This window comes from Dromaius novaehollandiae, chromosome 10, assembly GCF_036370855.1.
Source record: "Dromaius novaehollandiae isolate bDroNov1 chromosome 10, bDroNov1.hap1, whole genome shotgun sequence".
Taxonomy (NCBI): Eukaryota; Metazoa; Chordata; class Aves; order Casuariiformes; family Dromaiidae; genus Dromaius; species Dromaius novaehollandiae.
This window is the reverse complement of record NC_088107.1, coordinates 6,123,648-6,144,612: the sequence shown is the minus strand read 5'-3', so window position 1 is coordinate 6,144,612 and position 20,965 is coordinate 6,123,648. Positions and strand designations below refer to the sequence as shown.

Genomic DNA, 20,965 nt, shown 5'->3' with positions numbered 1-20,965 from the left:
AGTGAAGAGGCCCTGGGGTAGCCTCAAAAGGCACCGTCCTTCATTGAAGCAGTGCAAAACTGTTCACTTTGAGGCTATAGCTGAAGCACTCCAAAAAGCTGAGTGAAATAAAACCTATTTTTCACTCTCCATCTATTTTCAGATGTTCTCTACCATCCTCAGTGTAGCACCTAAGCCTTGCCCAGGGAAATTAGAGCTGCAGAATCAACACTGTGCAAGACTTCATGGGGTATACTGCTGTTTGATCTCCCCAGTTTCTATCCATAGATGAACACAACTAGGTAAGCACGGCAATTAGCAGTAACAGCCACCAACAGACTTCATAAAACATACAAAACAACAAGAGTAGATGGTTTATAGCATGGTGGATAAAAACAAAGTGGATATTTTCTTTTGCACATCAATCCTCCAGCAAATTTAGACTGAGGGACCAGACAGCTAACTGACAGACACTCCAGTTCTAGTAAATGGACCTAAAAAAGAATGAATATATTGAATCTGTGGATAGTTCCTGTAGCAAAGAGGAACTGTGTATTTGTCTCGTCCTTAGGAGGGACCTCTGTGAACAAAAAGTTCCTGGGAACACTTGTTGATTTCATCGATTTCTGAGTTAAGACTAAAGAACTCAACTTAGGTGTTGCTATCTCAGAAGGCTTTAAATACATTTAGATTTCAGTGCATGAGGAAATCCAAAGGAAAACAAAACAAACACTGACTGCTCTGTAGAAGCATAGTAATACTTTCCATGGAGTCTGTTGCCAAAAGGAGAGGCCATAAACCACAGAACTAGTTTTACTTCTGGGCAATAGTTTGCATACCTGTCTTCTACCCCAATCACTGCTATGAAAAGTGAAGGCTGCATACTCTAAGCCAGCCTTCCGCAGTTTTATTCTGGCTCTCAGACCTCAGCATTACTTAGACCAAAGGCCTGAGCTAAGTAATGTTCCCAGAAATTGTTCCCTAGAGACTATTCAGTTAGTTAGCACAAGGTGTACCCTATCACACACCTTGCTTTCCCAAACACATCCGCCTCTTTCTGGGAAAGGAGAGATGGGGTGCGAGTGCACTGTGTATGTGCTACTTCGGTATCGCAATTGTGATAAATTGCCCTGACTTTTCATGCTGTTGCAACAGTGGAAGCAGTTCTCTACCCCCTCTGCCAGTAAGTGATTTGACCACATTTGTTTTGTGTTGCTTTGACAACCAGCACACACTGATTATAATACCCCAGTGAGAAGATAGATTCCCAGACATGGTCTAGCAAAATTCATTTTCAATAAAAATAAAAATATCAGTCATTATAGACAACTCACTAGTGTATTGCATCAGGAATATCTCTAAGGCCGACACAGTTACAAATGCATATATTTATACTGTACATTTACTTATATAAATATATATTTTTAAGAAGATGGAAAGAATAGGAAAAAAGGAAAAGATGCAATAAATCAAAGAACATCTACGGATTTTTAGCCATAAGCTATTTCTTAAATCAGGAAGGAAAACATGCATTAATCAGAACATTAGCTCTAGACAGTGCAACAACATCAGGAACATTGCTACTGTACAGAAAGTCATGAATCATTACAGGCCTACAAAACATTTATATAACATTAACGTCATCATGGGCTTTGATCAATAACATAACACATGAAAGATAACAGCTTTATAACTTTCTCCCCCAGTGTGAACTTTGGATGTGTAAAAATCTATAGAAATAACAAAAATAATAATAAATAATTTTTACTTTTTTCCCCCCAGCACCTTGTCCTAAGGCATCTCAAAGCAGATTAGAGACATTGGCTCATGTTTCCAGATTCATTTAATTCCGGTACTGTTTCATATTGAGTCTGTAATCAAAATAGCCAAAAAATGGCACTGCAAAGACCAGGTGACAATGCATCGAGTAATTTCTACTCTGTATATTGGCTATGTGCTCCTGGTCATGATGGGGGGGGAGGTCTGGAGGAAAAGAGGGAGCCAAAGCCAAGAATTTGGCCAGTGGAGCAATCCCAATGGGGACCCCTCTGGCAGGCTGAACCTGGAACAAGTCCTGGGACTTCTCAGACCCTGAGCATTCTGGAGTATGAGAAAAGGTGGCTCAGTACCAATTTCTTCCTCACTCTAAGCTGCACCAAGAGTAAATCACTATCCACATTTGCTAGATGGGAAAATGGGACATGGAGAAGTAAAGCACACCTCCCAGGACAATGAATTCAGCAAGAAAAAATATATATATATCTTTTTTCCTGATGACTAAAGGTGTTGTGTTCTTACTGCATTTCCCAGTGTTTCAGGACAGACTATGTGTGTTTCCCAACTTTATCCCCTCCCCTCAAAAATGACTTCATTCTCTTTCAGGAAAGATAAAAAGATGTTCAATTTACCTGGTACGGTGCTGCTTCCCTGGGCTGCTAATCTTCTCAGAAGACAATTTTATGATCATTTACTTTCTTTTCAGCCACCGACTTCAAGTGCTTTTTCTGAATAAACAGAGAACCAGAGAAGTCAAAGATGTGAGTATCATGCAGAATGGTGAGCTATATAGTGTCCTCTTTACCATCCTCCCCTTTTCCTTCCAAGTTACTTAATAACTCTGGATGTTGTAACTAATCTAACATGGACCTGGAAAAAGCACTTGGCTCATATCCCTTAATTGGTGTCCTTAGCATGGTGGAAATGACTGTAAATTATCAAAAAGTGAGGAATGGGACTCTCCAGCTGAAGGAGTTTCTCATGGTCTTGCTACCTGCCAGTATTTAAGATTGAGTGCTTTGGAGAGCTGGGAGTTATATTTAAAAACTCTATATACATTTATATCAACCTAGCCTTAAAGGAACATTTCATCTTTTCCTGTCAGGGAAAAAATGCAGTTCTTTGCCTCAGCTTCATTTAATTGCCTTTTGTTCTAGTTATTGGTGAAATTTCTTATGGCATTGGGTGCTTGAGGTTTGCTTTAATTTGTTCCTTCTAGAAGGAGTCATGTAATATATTCACTAAGACATATTTTGAGAGCTAGCTGGAAAAATGTGATAGAAGCAGATATAAAGAAGAGATAAGTTTTCCTTTTTTCCTCCTGTCCTCTCACAGAAACACGGTGCATGGTTAAAGACTAAACAGAAGCCTGCAATTTGTTGTAACACTTTCTTCACATCTAATCTATAGCACCGGTCATCTGATCTTGATTCACGTATTATTGCACCCTAGCATAATGTGGACTGCAATCTAGCGTGGGGATAAAGAGCACATAAAACCTTCAGAAACATTTGTCAAGATTTTCCCATATACTTACAGATGTTAAAACCGGAGGCACAAAAGTAAGGAATTGTAGCATGTATGCTAATGGATACCAAGTGCTAACATGACTTCTAATGGGAATGCCTATAAAATATAACTGAAAACTGGTATTTCTATAAACACTTTTCTATGACACTTTTTTCCCCTCCATAAGCTCTCCCTAATGCCTGTACTTTTTGCTATCTTTATGTTAAAATTTTCAGAATCTGAATCACCAATGCAGCCTCTTGACGATGAATCTAGCAAATATATCCAAAACTGCGTAACAGTTTTGACAAATACTTTTCTTTGTTTGGAAAGTGCTCACTTTAAATATTCAACGTGCATCATTATGTGTCTGGACATGCTAATCACCTTTTTTTTTTCTTCTCCGTGCCCTGATTGGAAATTTGTAAGTTCTTGCAAAGAAGAGAAATATGCAATTATATATATTTGCATATTTCTCAGATTAAAAGTTACTCCTGACAAAAACTGTATATATTCAGTAATTCACAACCATATGCATAAGTATCCACTGTCCGAATATTCGCAATAATTAATGATGTGATCCCATCATATGCACCAAATAAAAGTCGGCACTTTTATTCACAAAGATATCTGGAAATTTTTTTTGCTATTACTCAGCTACACATTCAGAATTATTCCTCAATAGAAGAGTGAAAGTCATTAGAAAATTGATCCATATACCTTATCATATTTAATAGATCACCATATCTTAGTGGTAATAAAAACATTAAATAAGGCAAAACAAACAAAAGGTATAATAAGACTTTCCCAGCAGTATTAGTGGGTCAGTTCCTCAAGTGTGTAAATTGGTGTAAATCAAGTTAAGTCAACAGAACGAAACCAGCTTAGCGCTCCAGCCACAACCCTCAGAGCCCTTCTTGAAAATAGTACTTACAGTCTCTCTGCTTATAACCAAACAAAACGTATGGCTTTCGCATTGCCTATTATTAAAGTACCAGTGCTGAAAAGCAATGGATAGAACAAAACCTGAATAAAATCTTATTAGCAAGGGACTATATTCATGAATGCTTTCTTAATTCTGGCAAGTAAAATTTTTACAACAAAAGATACTTACACACTGCTAAGTGGTGTAAATCTCACAACATTACTGTACTTGCACTTTTTTCTTTTTTTAGAGATAGCGAGAGAGGGAGAGAGAGAGAGAGAGGTGAGAGTCTGGGAGAAGGGGATTGTTTGTTTTTTTTAATATTTCTCCCTAAAATATCTCTCAACTAAATATTATTGTACTTATTGGAAAAAAATATTATGCAGCACAACAAGGCAGACTCCACTAAGGCTTGCAGTACGTGAGTTTATTAAAATATACATATTAATTTGGTTATTAGTCATAGCGGTTTGAAAAATCCATATAATTGTTCAGACAGTACAAAAGTCAGTGGGCCTCAACTGTCCTTAATTATTTTTTCTGCATGTGAGAATGCTCACAGTTGATGCAAACCCAGCGAAGTCAACATAAATCCAGTCTTTAATAGTTTTTGACTGAGATCTAGACATCATTTTCTCCTCACGGCTCCTTCCACCCTCCCAGATGAAGGGAAATTTAAATATACTGTTTACAAGCCCAACAGACCGTGCAATATCGGCCCATTTCCATTACTGAAGGAATCGGGACACAAGATCTATCTGAACTCCAGAGGGGCTTGTGGTGGCATCTGCTCTCACACTCTGCACGGCAAAGAGTCAGCTTTAGACAAAACTTGATTTTAAAATGATGAGAACTCCCTCTTAAAAAACAAAAACCAAAAAAAGTTCAGATAGAATAGGATACTTTCCCTTGAATAAATTAGTCACTAAACTTAATGTTATTGAATTAAAAAATTCTTTTGTCTTCCTGAACCTGCCACAGTCAGAATCTAGTTTTTTAGGGAGGGTTAGAGCTTTTTTTATTATTTTATTTTTAAGACAAAGGTTGTACTTACAAGAGGAGTAGCTTTGAGAGCCTCTCTCTCACACACACGCGCGCGCTCTCTCTCTCTCTGTTAGGCTTCATTTGATAGCTATGAACTGTGGATAAAGAATAAATATGGCTTTTCAGTGCCCTAGGACTCTCACCTGACTTATTTATGTCTGACCTGGTAGAACACCACTGACCTTGGAAAGTTTAATTGAGGCTGGGATTATATGGCACCGCTTGAGGCCACCTGAATTTAGAGGGTGTGACACACACTTTCTCGCTCGCCTAGCGACTCTCTCGTGCCTGTGCGGGGATGCGCATGCATGTGCGTGTGCATTTGTGTGTCCTAAATTGAGCTGAGCAGTGGCGAAATACCTTGTTGTGAGCCTACAGCGTGCGGTATCATAAGGGAAAAGATTACTATTGTCAGGCAGACAGCATGAATGCGTTGGGGTTTTCTTATTTTTTTTTCCCCCAGCATGTTTTCTCTGAGATCTGATTTTTACAGTCGACTCTTAACTTTTTATGAATCCGATTTTGCCTAAGAACTGAAAGTTTAAGGAGTAAAGGGGGAAAGAATTATATGGACGCTGCTTATTTAGACTCACTCATACATACGGTTTAACATTCTTTAATTAAATTTAATTAAAGCATATGATGAATGCTGATCATTTCTGCTCTGCGGTTTTCAGAAAAGTTATAGACATTTAAAATTCCCCCATTTCAGCTAAAAGAAAGAAAGAAAAAAAAAAGACCCATAAGACTGAAAGGTGGAATAAAATGAAATGGCTTAGATATCTGCTAGCCAAAGAGTACTATCTTTCCTACTGGAGATTGTCCCTAGATGGATATAAACAGCTCTGATGTGGGTTTCTTCAAGGCAGAGCCAACAAATATGCCATATTATGCGTGTAGTCCTTTTACAGCACAGACTATTGTCCACTGGAGACCGAGCACACGCTGCTAAGCAAAGCTCACCTAAGGCCACAGGCAAGCTGCGGGCCCAAAGGGGATTCCCCTCCCATCCCTCATCAGCCCATAACATATATTTTCACCGCCACTCAAAGTTCATCAGCAAAAAGCCCTGACGCAGGCCTGCTTGAGCCATGCACGTAGATGTTAGCATTGAACTGTTGGAGATGTTAAGATATTCCAAGACAGAAACCATCTACAGAAACACCCTTAGCCATAGAAATTTCCTCACAAATAAAACAACTCCATGATTCTTTCAAGGCTAAAATTATCCATTCTTTGCCTTATTTCTAATGTGCTGCCCAGACTGAAATTGTCACCATTTGTAGGTAACAAAAGAAATGAAATGAGAAGAGGGTTGCTGTTAAGAGCAGCCCCAATTCCCCTATCTATCTCCAGCAGGCAGATGCTGTGAATCAGGATCTAATTTATTATTTTCATAGTCCTATACAGGGACTTAAAGCTTACCCGAGTCCCTAGCAAGGTGACACCTAGATCTAGAAACTATCAAATACTGGACAAGCTGCCAATTTGAAAGGCATTGTTTGCAGTTCATGGCCCAGTTCTCGGTCTCTGTACTACTAAATTGACTTTGCTCTACCAAAATTGCCAGCTGGGATAACAGTGTCTGCACAAGGAAATACCTAAGGTGGGCAAAGAAAGCACAAAAATAAAGATGCCTGCAGCTGCCCCTGCCATAGGTGACATCCTACAGACAAACTGCATTTTGGAAATCTCTGATGAACAGAAAAGATTCTGGGACAAGAGGGAATTTTGCCTTTTTTTCCCCCTCTGTTTTAGCAGTCACTCTCTCCCCAGTTGGTGAAGCAGGCAGTTTAAGCAGCAGAACTTTTAAACAGCCAGAACTTTTAACACCAGTCCACGTAGCTGAGCCATTTCAAGAGCTATGCTATGCTCCATGGACCAATTCAAAATGCTGTGCTATTACCACCAGCTGACAGTCTGGCTCTGAACATCTGGGAAACTGAGTACTCATCCAAATCCAAATATTGCTACTATTGATCACTTTAACGTATATTCTGATTTTAAGTCAATTTCCATTCAATCTGTCAGTCTTTATCATGCTCTTGGACCTACCAGTAAAAATTTCAGGGTGCCCTCATTCCTGCTAATCCTACTGCTAAGTCCCTAAGCAGGCCAGTGGGACTGTTCCACAAGAGTATAATTAAGCTCATAAATATATATATACACATATATATAAAAATAAAGCATCTCATTCATTAATCTGGACCCATTAGACTTTCCACTATCAGCGGACCTTCTAAATGGGAATAGAAAAACAGCACTAATAGCCATACAGCACTTCTAAAGCACTAGTGAGACAATAACAAAAAAGTGCCTGAAAAAAAAAAAAAGAAGAATTTTTCTGTGATCCTTATTTATTACATTTTTAATAGAAAGTCAGTGGAGGTCTTATCTGATGTCATTTGGTTTAGGTTCCATGGTATTTTTTGTATTTGACCAAATTCCCTTATCTTCTCATTGCTTGTGTTCTGCTCTGCCAGCATCCAACAAACTGATATACTTATCTTCAATTTTATAATAAAGTTTTAGCTTCCACAGGCTAGGAAAAAAAAAGAAAAGGGAGAGAGAGGAAAGGAAAATTGCATCTAAGTTACTAAATATATCAGGAGTGTCTGACTGTCAGGGAATCCAGCAGTTAACCTTGTTCTTACTATACAAACTTTAAGAGTTAAAAGACATTTGCTTCACAGACTCATCATTCTATTTTTCTTTTCTTTGCACTTTTAGTTATTCCTATTTATATGGTGAAATTAAGATTACTGCTATGATTTCAGGCACCACCCAGTGAAAATTTTCAAACAAGGTTGGTGATCATTATTTTTCTGTGATTGCAATTAATAACCAAAGGTGAAAAGATAATTAGAATCAACAACTCTGAGGCAGCAAATATAAACCAAACACTAATGAGCAAGTTACTGTGTAACTGTCCATTTCTTCTTTGTAACTCTATTTCCTACTCGATCACACCATTTTTTTCCTCTCCCTTTCTTCCCAAGGTCTCATGATTGCTATATCTTTGCCCCATCTCCTCCGCTTTCATTCTCTCCTTAGCTCTACCAAAAAAGACCAGAAAATCATTACATATAGCTATCTGCTCTCCATACTCATTCTGCTTGGTCACTTCTGCTTTCATCTCTTGTTAAGCCTGCTTTACCTTTATCTGTTATGATTATCCTAGTTTTTCTCCATCCTCAATTTCACTCCTTCCCCAGAGGTCCCATCTGAGGTAGATTCTCTTTCTTCTCTGTAGACGCCTGTGTCTGACTTGCAAAGGAAACAGACCTCCTTCAATCACCTGCTTTTTGGTTTAATTTATAACAGAGGCACAGTTGCTCAGAGTGAGCTGAGGATAAAGGCAGAAATTCTTTGACATCTTTTGTTAAAATTAAGCAACAACAAGGGAGGAGAAATCAAAGCTAAAGGACCTGAGAAGGGGGGGGAGGACAGAGAATGAGAATATGAGTCAGAAGCCAGATCCCCAGCTGAAGTAAATCAATCCCATCAGCCAGAGTGGACCAACATTAACGCATAGCATCTGAGGATCTGGCCTATGGTTAGCTTTATTTTGCTTTGACAAAAAACACATCAAAAAAACTGGGAAATAATGAACGTGGCCCTTGTACAGCAAGTTGGGCTGGATCTGAGGGAAGGGAACTGCCTGGCTTATTATCTAGATGTAATACTTTGACAAAATGTGACAACTACACCTTTTCATTTCCCCAGTGGCCTCCAGGAGACTTAAGATTTAGTATCCTATAGAACATTTTAAGCTTGAGAAACTTCTTCTTATGGTTTCTTATGAGTCCTGGAGGCTGTGAAAGAGATTACAAAGCTTTATATTAACTCCCCTCAGCTTGCAAGAGATATGCTAGTGGACTGATACCAGAGTCTCCTCCTTGTCACTGACCTGCAGAAGCGGTACATCTGAAACTACAAGCACTTCCCTTTCAAGGCAGTAAAACGAGCTGTTTGCAACAGCAGATCCACATTCTTTCACAGCCCTGCCAAGTTCCAGGCCAAAAGTGTCAGCACTGCCACGGCTTCTGATCTTGTGCAGCCATCAGTTTAAAATGTGCAATTTCCATGCACATTTATTCTAGGCTCAGTGCAATTTCGAGCCCCAGGACAGCCAAGACATGGTGAGATCAAGTCTGCTTACTCTGTTTTAAAGTCAGGTTGACTGAAAAATGAGAAATAAAAAAGAGGGAATAGCAAGACAGAACAAACAAACATACGTGTAGGTTTGTCCTTCCTTTTTCCCTACCTGACAGGATCTCACAAAATCCATCCGAATATTTTGTTGTGAGGTGGTGGATGAAAGAATAAGCTGCCCTTTCAGGCCTTTTGGAGGACTTGTATTACTTGCATGTGTCATTCAACTGTCCTCAAAGGAAAGCACATGTGATTTTTACTATTTCAATTGAGTGCACAGTGAATTCTGCTCTCCCAAAAATTCCACACATGCATATCCACAAAAGAGTCAACTTGTGAGTCATTTGAGCAACTGGGGTTGAGGCTGGTACACATGTGCTGTCTCCATATTTCTCAGTTTCAGATAAGGAAGGAAATCTCAACAGTTCTCTTGAAGACATGTTTTCTAGAGACTTTAAATGAAGCCTGGGGAATCCTTCTCAAACCAGAATGAAATGGTTTGAGCAAATTAACTGACCTAGACCTGGATTTACAGGAATTAAAGCAAAGCTGATTTCCTCACATCTGAGACTAGGTCAGACATATTTATACCCTTCTTCATGGTATATCACAAAATCATGAAATCATGGGAATGGGAAGCAGAATCATCTCCATATGCTCTTGGTCAGTGGAATGAACCACTCACAATATCTCTTCCTCCCAAGGCTCTTAAAATCAGGCAAGATTGGAGAGAGTTGGACCCAGATTAGTTGTTTTTTCAACAAATTGCCAAGACATCTTGGGTTCTACAATGGAGACAAAATGGAGACATCTGTCCCCTACACAGAAGATTCCCCAAAGGAAGAATTAGTGCAGCCTACTGTTAATTTCCAAAATACCCCTTTTGGTAAAGCCTTCTCCGTAAATTACAAGTTTCATACTTTCCACACGTGCAAAAATTTAGTTCTGAGAGGTCTTTTATCCTCTGTACCTTGATGACCTAGGAGTCCTTGTATCAGTCATTTAGACTCAGAATCTTTTCTTGCAAGAAGCTGTGAGTGACTGAGACACATGTTAAACTGAAAGACCACACAACAAGCACATCATCATGGAAGTGCTAAAATAATCCAAAGGAAGTCCTTGGTAGTGACGCGAGCAGGGTCTGCTATCCTCCTCTGAAAAAACACTCTAAAGGAATAGGGCAAACAGTTTTTTCTTTTCATTATATTACTTCTAAGTGTGTTTACAGCATGTCTTACCTGGAGGAATAGTGCATATCTGGGGCAGCACAGATCTAGGTTGCTATTACATAGGGTTTGGGGACAGCTTATATTCTGCTATATAATTTCTGCCACACAAAAGGCCAAGTTTACTCTAAGTTTCTCCTGTGGAAAGAACCTTCTTTTCTCTTTTTTCTCTACCACGTGAATAAGTTTAAGGATCACTAGCTGTGATAGCTAAAGATGAAGTTGAAGTGCTCCTTTTCCTCTGTCCAGCACAGGGTGCCAAATTACAAGGCCATAGACTGAAATTCCCGGGGATCTTCAATGCAAAACAGTCCTATAATATAGCTGTCAGCCTGAAAGTGATGACCCTAATAGTTCAAAAAATATCTTACATGACCAATTGGTCTAAAATCAGACCAAATTATTTTGAAAGTTTAAGTAGCTTTTTTTCTCTCTTTGTATTTTCCGTAGCACCCGATTTTTTTCAGTCCAAACAAAGGACTTCATTTGAAATATTTCAAGGGCTGTCCAGTTCCTGTGTGGTTTTGAAGATGTTTATGTATCTATAGTACCTTTACTCGGACAAACCCCTGATAAGCTTCAGAATTCCAAGGTCAACCAGCTTATCAATTACAATTTTTTACATTCATAGTCTGAACTTCACATGTGGAGACAACAAACATAAACTCATGAACAAAACAAAACTGTGTACATACACATACACACATGGCCACATATACGTAGCCAGATATAACTCCAATAGACATCATTCAGACAAATAATGTAACAGTCATAAGTCCTGGCTGCAAATTCTCATGAGAACATAAATATTTCTGTGTGTGTTCCTTTGCCTTTAGATTACTTTGGGTAATGTTACTCCGCTTGTGTGTGTATGTACACACAGAGGCACACATGCACACATGTCTATATGTAGGTGTGCGCTTCTGTATTTGGCACCTCAGCCTTTTATTTGGGATTTTTTTAATGTTTAATTACTGTTTCTCGTGGCTTGCTTTCTTTTCTCTTCAGCTCACTAAGTGCCTCAGTTTTAAGCGTGTGAGGTGGACAATTTGATTTACAACCTTAAGAGATTTTAAACAATATATTTAATGCCACTAGAGGCTTGAAGCAACATCCTGAAGCAACAGGCTATCTTTCCCTAAGCTTAGAAATTAAGATTCACTGGAGTATGAAGGTCAATGGGAGACTCAGGAAAGGGTAAACAGTCTGGTATGATTACACTATGTCTAAACCAAACTAGCTTTCCCAACAAAAATGTGTCAAGCAATACAGACAATTCATAGATATGAATTTCTTCTCTGCACTTTTGCCAGTGTTATATTTGAAGAATCCTGCCAAAGAGTTTAGTCCCAAACCTTGTGTTTTGTATTAAATAAGAGTATTTAATAACAACTGTTTATATTTTCATGACATCAGAAAAAATGTAATAATAACCTATGGAAAAATTCCTCTTTCCCCAAGCTCAAATTTTAACATATCCTGAAACACAGAAACTGAACCACAACTGTCACTGAATGACAACCAGCAAGAAAAGGCCCATCTGCAACTTCTCCCTGCCTTTCCCCAGGAGCATTCATCCAGCCTCTGGCCTCTTCCTCACAGTCCTTTTTTCTAACAGCAGTACAAGAGCGCACACCTGGCCAGGTGAGCTAATAGCAGTCCATCTCTGCTAGCCATTTCTGGAGTGTCCCTTGAGCCCTGCCTTATTTTATGACCAGTGGGCCCTAAGGAAGAAAGGACACCTGGAAAAGGTGACCAGAAGAGAGACCAGAAAGCAAACTGCCTTTAGGGACAACAGTACACTCCTGGCTGCTTTCTTCCATGGGGCATCCCCGTTCCTGAATCTAGTGTCTGTGCAAACCAGGTGTAAGCAATATCTCCAGCACCATGAAATGCTAAGCCTGTTGACACCACTGTGTTTAATAAAGCCAATATTTCTTGGCAACACCAGGTCTATCATGACAATGCAGTAAACGCAGCCATACGGTGCCACCATGGCAGATGCTAAGTGGCTGGCCTATCCAGAACAGTTGGGAGCAACCGGAGGGAAGATGACTGACTCAGGTTTTTGTCTAGTGTAACAAAAGTAGGAGACAACATACCTGATTAAAAGCAATTAGAGGTCAGATCCATTGAACTCGATGATGTAATTCAAGGTTTTGACTGATGAGGAAGGACAGCTTCGTTTGGGACATCTGATTAGTTTTCTGCCCCAGCTGTCCTCCCTACACCTCCTTCCATGACTGTGAGCTACGGCATCAACCAGCTCCCAAGAGCCTGCTGTTTATGTGTGTTGCTTGAAAGCCAAGTGAAATTGGTGACGATTTACCATAAAATGCCATGCTGTTACTGGTGGTGTGTCAGGGGCTGACTGACAAGCAGTACAGATATCTTTACAGCAGAGGCAGGGCTGGAGGCAGTAGCCTCATCAGATGTCCCAAGCGAAGCCGTCTTGTCAGTCAAAGCCCTTATAACGGACCTTCACATCAGGATTTCAGCGTATGAATTTCACTGTTGTCAAGAGATATGACAAGGCCTCTGAATTCATGGAGACTTACTTCAAAATGTGGTTAAGTGGGATGTAAGGGTGATGTATCTGTTGCACCGACCCCCTGAACAGAATTTCAGTTTAAGCGATCTGTCCTCTACAGGGAGATCTGGTCAAAGGTATATTCTTACACAAAACCGTCTGATGCTCCCACAGATCCTTTCTACAAAGGAACAGAAATTAAAATGAAACAATGAAAAGAGGTCTTTTCCATGCTCTCACTGTTTCCCTCTTCACCAGACGTATCACTGTTGACTCAGTTATGTAATAATAACAGCAACAGCAATAGAAATGATGGGTTTGAAAAACTAAAATGGACATATCTTTTATGTTAGCAAAAAGAATTGTTCTATCATAATCCTAACCACATATAGTCCAGTGTTAGCTACCAGACCTTGAAAACTGTGAAAAAAAAGTATAAATAGGAAGGTTAAGGCTGTTCTGGCTGAGTGGGGAAATGAGAAGGCCAAATGTACATTAGTCAAAGAAAGAAAAATAATATCCCAGAAAATGAATAAGAGATAACTATCCTCAGAATAATACTATATAAATACATTTGCTGTAGGTCACATAAAAGATTCATGGCACACACATGTACAGGTCAAATTACCTTTAAATATTAAATTTCTTTCCAGCGGGAAAGAATTTCAGATTTATGCTGTTTTCATAAAGAAAAAGGATGCACCCCATGCATTATTATTTGCTGACAAATGATAGCTTCTGGGTTTGCCTGAAAGATGTAGGTTAAAAACAGTCTTTCTCATGATAAAAAAAAAAAATGAGTGAATCATCATGAAATTCATCCATTCCCCAAGAAGAAGTTTCTGCTTTCTTTTGGCTCATTAAATCAATATTTTCTTATCATTTAACTATAAAAGCTAGCATTGGAGAACACTTATTAGTCCATTTCCCTGCTAAGGCATTATTTTTTCCTTGCAGCACATTTTGGGCAGTCCAGTTTTAAAAGATTCAGCAACAAGGGTAAACTGTTCCCTGGAGACATGATTCTACACACACCTCACTGTTCATACATTTTCATACTAACAGGTCTAAGCAGGAATAACAGAACCACGAATAAAGAAAATAAGGTAAAAACTCAAAGCTCAACATGCAATGGCACCAAGTGGTAAATCTATCAAACAACTGGTAACAAACTATTACTACTGAATTTATGGTTCCAGTTTGGCTTTTATCAGTTGAAAACAAATGTGTTATTATCTTTTGGCTCTTCGATGGGCTCCTTGGGATGAGCTGTGACTCTTCCCGATGGACAGATGTTCAAAGCATGCGATTAACTTCACACTGATGGCCCTAAAAACTGAACCCAGCACTTGATTAAAATGAAGCAACTCATATGTCCAAGGGCCTGGTACGAGCTCCTAACAAAAATCTGTTCCAAACACAGCATAATATCTAAATAAAAATACTCAGAGTATCTTCAATATACAAATTCAGATTTGGAAGCAATCTTAATTGTGATGTGACTCCTCACCTAGTCTAGGAGGAATGGGTTTTCCTTCCAGACTGCGTAAGCCTAGGGAAGCACACTGCACTCTTTGCTTTCTGTAAGACTCAGGCTGACACCCAACCCAGAAGGAATAGCAGATGATGCCCTTAAGGCTTTAGCTCGCTTTTGGGATGGAGCAGGAGATAAGCTGCAATCCAGAGCTCTGGAAGAAGCAAACCCTTTTTTTCTCAGGTCCTAATGGCATCTACTTAGGAGAAGAAGAAAAAGAGTGCCATTACTGTCTCTACCTAAAGAGTTTAAGAGATTTTTTTTTTTGCTTTCCACATATACTCAAAAGTAATTGCACAGACCCAGTCACTTTTAGAGCTCTGAGTCATAGGACTCTGGTGGGTTTAGCTGCGGTGAACTCCATTGATCCCCTTTCTTCCTGCAGGAGCTTGAGCTAATACGTCTGACAGCAAAGTGCGGCAGCTAGGCGATACCTTGTGCCCCACTGCGGTAACCTCTGGCAGAAAGGCAGCAACCTCCGGCCGCCATGACCACCCGAGTTTGTGGGTCAGAGCCTTCGGGCTACGAACTCCCAGCCAGGGAGGCAAAGTTCAAGGCAGAACATATTGCGCAGTGGAACTTGCCTCCATGAGCCGCGCATTTAAAAGGACAACACATTTAGTCCTCGCTCATTCAGGGGCAAACACGCCTCTGCCGGGCTGTGGCTGAGTCGCGGCAAGGGACTTGTGTCGTGACTTGGCTGTTTGGGGGTACCAGCTCCACTAGCCAGCGCTGGTTCTTCAGGATTATTTTCAGTCACAGGTTGTCCATCATTTGCAACGGAAACCCTGTGGAGACTTCTTGAACAGGCATTTTGATATCAATTTAAATCAACAGAAATAATAAACCCTATAAAGCAGACTGCTTCAGACAGAGACTGTCAGGCATGGGAGCTTAAAATTCACAGCCCGCAAGTCTTCATTAGAAAGAGTAAAATGGGTGCAAATTTGTTTTCCTTTCTATGCGAGCAAATGCTCACAGCAAAGCATTTGCAGCATGAACCCAGCTCTAATTTCAGCCGCTGCCACAGCCGCTGCCGAGGGCCCGAGAGCCAGTCTTTCCATCCACGGCACTGGCTTTTTGTCGCCACCATGCACAGCCCGCTCCTGCAGACCATCTGGCACGAGTGAACCCGCTAACCTCATTTCCCAAAGTACGCACCTCACCCCGTCGCTCCAGCTGACATCCCCCTGCCAGCGGACACCGGCGCATGAGATTTCTTTCTCTTTTCTTTCCCTTTTCTTTCTTAGTGTTGAGGCTTTAAGATGGATAGTGCCTGTCTGGCTTCTCAGAGCCCCTTGATCTTGGTGTGCTCTCTTTTCCCTTTCTTTAGCCCGGCTGCCCTTCCCCACCTGCTTTGTGTTTTATCGCTGCCTGTAAAGTTGTGTGATTATGGATAGAGAAGTCACCACACAAACAGGATAGAATTCACCACAATGGCTGTTTTGTTCATATACATTTCACTGTCTGTCTCTCGTCGGAGCATGGCTATCATCTTCTACTAACAATATCCCTGGGTAAATGATAAAGTCAACTCTGGAGTAAAGCTAGACGTTTTATCAGCATGTTCAAACTATCCCCTTACAGCTCTGTACTTGCCAACTGCACATCCTTTTCCTACACAAAGACTCAATGCACATTAAAAGGCACTTATTGAAGCTGGTGTTTGTTTGCAGAGAGGGTGTGGATCCTCCTCGCCGTGGCAGTCACCCTCAGTAGTTTTTCTCTCATCACCCAGAGAAAACTGGGCGACGCAGTTATGCTCTCTGACAATCTCTTGGCTCAAGTTCGAGGTTACTTTGCTTCTTGCCAGGTCATTCTTCTTCATTCCTCTGCTGATGCAAACTGATGGATTTCCCCTAAGCTGACGACGGAGTTGATCTAATGCCTTGCTGCAGGAGAAAAGTCACCGCAGACACAAGATAAAAGATAGGAAGCACTGAGGTCTGTGTTGGCTGGTATCCTGAAGCCACAAGAAATTGATAACAGGGGACCCTAATATACTATCCATATGTCAAAAGGCAAGAGAATGATAAACCTCCAAAAGTCTTTCCCACTCTCAAATTTGGCGATCCGATTAATCCTGTGAAACAATCCCCTAATAAAACAGTTGCATCCACGTCTTGCCAGGCAAGGATCAGCAGACGTCTATTTTGATAAAGTTTGACCTGTAACAGAAAGTAAAGCTTTGAGGCAAAGGTGGTACTTACATTCATTTATTTTTCTCTACAGCATAACCCCTAGTACGGTTTTTGGATGTGGGTGCCATTCTTTGCCTGGAAATAGTTTTATTATATCTGTTTCTCTGATGTCAGGATCTGACTGGATTCCTCACAAATTCTTTTTTGAGCATGGTATCCCTTTCTCTCCATCCTTTTTCGTGTGTCCATTTAAAATAAAGGGCCTTTGCAGAAGAACTTCTCTGACTTCTGAGTTTATATAGCAGTTAGTGCAATAGGACCCTAATCCTGGCCGGATGTTTAAGAGATTAGGAGGAGGAGGAGGAGGATGCCTGTTTATACAGCAGGCTTTCTCTTGTTAGTCAAATAAAGAGAAATTTTCCTATTGGTTTAATTCTTAACTGTTTTGACCTCTTACAGCAAGGTTAAATTTGGCCCTTTGTTCTATTGCAGAGTAAAACACTGTGAGCAGAGATGAGCTAAGTACTTAATTTAGTTTCATAGCGGTTGATGCAAAGGTTTGCTTTGCTCCCAATTTCCAGCTTCCCATGTCCCAAGTTAATTCCACTTCAGGCCCAATGGGAGCTTAGCACCTCCGTGAACATAATGTCTCACATCAGAAGTCAAATAAATAAGAATAAAAGAAATAAAGATTGAATTTAAAGCGTCTGAAAAACATTTCTCCTTGTCTGAGGAAGCCGGGCCAACCAGCTTTGCCTGCATTGAATATTATTGAGCAGAAAAAGACTGCACTAAAATGACTGCTTATCTCTCTGTTTTCTCTATTTCCCTTGTACACTAGCTGAGAGTTTTCATTTCCTATGTGATTTATAACTGCTGAGTTTTGTATTTTTGTTTTTGTTTGGTGCATGTGTTGTGAAAAGAGGGTCTGTTACAGATTACATCACTCATCTTCATCCCAAATGGCATTAATGATAAAGTCACCATTTCTCCTTAAACTGCAGCATGTTCTGAAAAGGGCTGGATGACTTGCAAAACTGGATGTGGACTATAAAGCTCTTTATCACTTGGTCACAGGTCTGAAGCAGGTCTATATCAACAGCAAGCTCAGGCAAAATAATGTCTGTAATTCTGTAGGCATATACACAGTGAGAAACCGGTTCTAAAAATGCCATTACTTGGCAATCTCAGCAGAAAGTCCAAGGACTGCATAACAGTCTTGAAACCCAAGCCAACTTCTAACTCATAAAAATGGTCTTTCTAGGTCAGGGTTATGGCACATTGGCAGACATTTGTGTTGGATGTGCTCTACAGTACCTGCCCTGTTCTGTTCATTATCTAAGAATGTCCATCTGGAATTGTGGTCATTTCAATGACCACAATTTTTGTTTTTTTCCATTCTGGGCCTGATCCAATTCCTCTGCTAATTCCCATCAAAGTCCTGTTAACCCCTTGCTGTGACAGTGAGCAGAATGTTGAACTTTCCCCAAGTTTGTCACAGTGAAAAATTCTACTATTTATTTAACTTTCTTATCCCCAAGCCAAATAAGCTTTTCCCTAGAATCCTGCAATTTGAAACTGTAACATTTATAAGAACCTTCTCTACTGCAACATTTTTCTAAGAACACGTATAACAAATGCTGTACCATAATTGACTGACTGTCCCAGGTCATTTCTCCTGGGGACATTAGAAGAAGTTTCGTTTTAAGATTCATATTGAAGTGTTGCCATCAAAGCAACATAAAAGGTTTCTGTAATGTTAGATGCTGTTCTGCTTCTGCCTCTTCTAACAAGTGACTTTAAGACTGCTAAGCAGCTGAACACATCTGGCTTCAGTCACCTAGGCTTGCAGGTCATTGGATTGCTCCTTCTGTTGTCTTTTGCCATAAGGATTTTTCCCAACCAGATCGAAAGCTTTTAAGTAGCTGTATGTTTGCGCCAAACACTAATTGAATGAAAGGGAAAGATGTGAGCCAGATGCAGTGGGCTAAATTCCCTCTTGAAGTTAATGGAGTTACTTCAAATTTATACCAATGAATCTCCGCTGAGGATCTGGCCTAGACATTCTGTTCCAAGAACTAGCAAGACCTATTGAAAAATTGATACATAATTGTCTGAAGTTAGAGAAGGAGCAGAAGAATCTAAGAAAAATGTGATATACAGATCACTGAACTTTTGATTAAAGATACTTATTTCCTGTTACAAGCAACGCTTTATATTCCTCAATTCAGCACATGCGTGGAGGAATTTGTAAAAGGTAATTTATGTATTTTGTTGGACATACTTCAGTCAAGTCCATTTTATCTGATTTTTTATGTCAGTAGAGTGAACATCTGCATCTGCATAATAGCTTATGAAATAATTTGTTTTAGTTATCTTCATCACTGTCAGTAGGTACATGAATCACTTTTATTCTTTAAGACACATCCCTTTAGAAGGCAGCGTCCAGAAACAGCAGCAGCTCAGGGGTAGAAGTAAGAAAATATGTGGAGCTGTAATATGGGAGATACTTCCCCGGCATTATGATCTAACTTTAAGCTTTCAAGAAAATAATTTCCATAGCAGTTGTTGACCCTTTCCCACAGAGTTCCCAAGTTGGTGGGGGAGCCCGTCACTATTTGAACAGAGCGCCTGATTTTTTCAATAAGAAGGTAAAAAATATGTAGATTTGAGCAGGAAGATTTCCCATACTGTAGAAAGTACTACTATTTTGGGGGGGGGGGCATTTTCCTGTTTCAAATCAGTTTTAACACAAACTGAAATTTCAAAACAAACTTTTTTATTATGAGTCAAAACAAAACATTTCATCTGCGTAACATCAGAGTATTCATTCCCACAATGACCTTTTAAACTTAAAACAGTTGCACAATAAATACTGACTTCTATTTCAGAAAAGTCACTGGAAACAAAAAAAAAATAAATCTGCACTTTTATATCAATACATGATATTTCCACAGAACCAAAATACTTCATTCCATAGTTTTACAAAATCATACGTCACTGAACTAGACGCTTTGCTCAGAATGAGACGATTTTGTCCAAAGTGGCATTTTCACTCTCGAGCATTACCTCAACAAAAAATTCTAGCTAGTCTGAAATTCGGCTTTCTCTCCTGTTGAGAAAGCTGGACACCGCGGCGCTGAGTAACAACCTGACCACCCATGAGGGTTTCACTGCTGCCTTCAATAGAGCCCAGCGTTCCCCCGCGGAATTCAATGGCGTCATGAAATGTAGAACTCCTGGCTCCACGCTATTCAATGGCAGAAAGAGATTAAAGAGGAGTTACACAGGATGGCGATAGTAGAAAGTAATGTATAGGGTTCAGATTTAGTACATATCACAGAACAGGCCACAGAGGTGAAAGGGGAGCTGGGCAGGCATTCCAGCTGAACTAGCTCACTTGTCCCTAATCCCTACTATCTGATGAACTGCCCCTGGCAAAGACCACATAGTACAAAAATTATGCCAGTGTTCCTGTGTCAAAGGTGAGAGAAAGCTAGAAATCACTTTGCATCAGATGGCTGTAAAAGATTCCAAAGTTTGGCCTAGATCGGTTTCCCCAGTCATTCAAGAAACAAAAGTGGAGCCCTGCATCAGCCCATATCAGCACTAATTCCTGTATACCGTTTCTGAAAGGCTTCAGCTCAGAGGCTCATTTTGTCCATCAGCTTGGCTCAGAGGTGTGTCGACAGGGGAATATGAAGAGACCAGACTTAAAAACTCTGTCTGCATTGGAAAGCAATCCAGGGGATGAAAGGGGGGGGAGGGGGAGGAGGAGAAGAAGAAAAAAAACTCCCACAAAAATGAAAAGAAACTCTTACATTTATGAGAATAATATAGATTCTTTTGGTCTGACAGATAAGCGCATCTGTAGGTCTTCCTATAGACTTGGACAAGCACTTAAATGTAAACGTAAAGAATCAATTTGCATTTTCCTTTCTGTTGGCAAACATAATGCTTCATTTTACAGTTGCCATTAAGGGTTATTGCTATCTTAACACAGTGCGTTAGACAGTTTGTGCACATCATCTGCTGGCTGCCCCAGCAGACCATCTCAGACTGCTGGCATTTTTACACCGACATTACTTTTGTCCTGCCTTGATGCTATTATCTGGGATGCCTTTATTCCAGAAAGGTTTCTTCTAG

The 20,965-nt window shown here is 40.1% G+C and overlaps 1 long non-coding RNA gene across 3 annotated transcripts in view; it reads right to left on the bottom strand.

Annotated features, from left to right (window-relative positions):
• LOC112987222 (uncharacterized) overlaps window positions 1-20,965 on the bottom strand; it is a 199,681-nt gene that overhangs the window by 142,387 nt on the left and 36,329 nt on the right. For all 3 annotated transcript variants that reach the window (XR_003260226.2, XR_010390928.1, XR_003260225.2), the window contains exon 2: window positions 2,388-2,483. This is a non-coding gene — a long non-coding RNA (uncharacterized LOC112987222). The remainder of the gene's footprint in view (window positions 1-2,387; window positions 2,484-20,965) is intronic.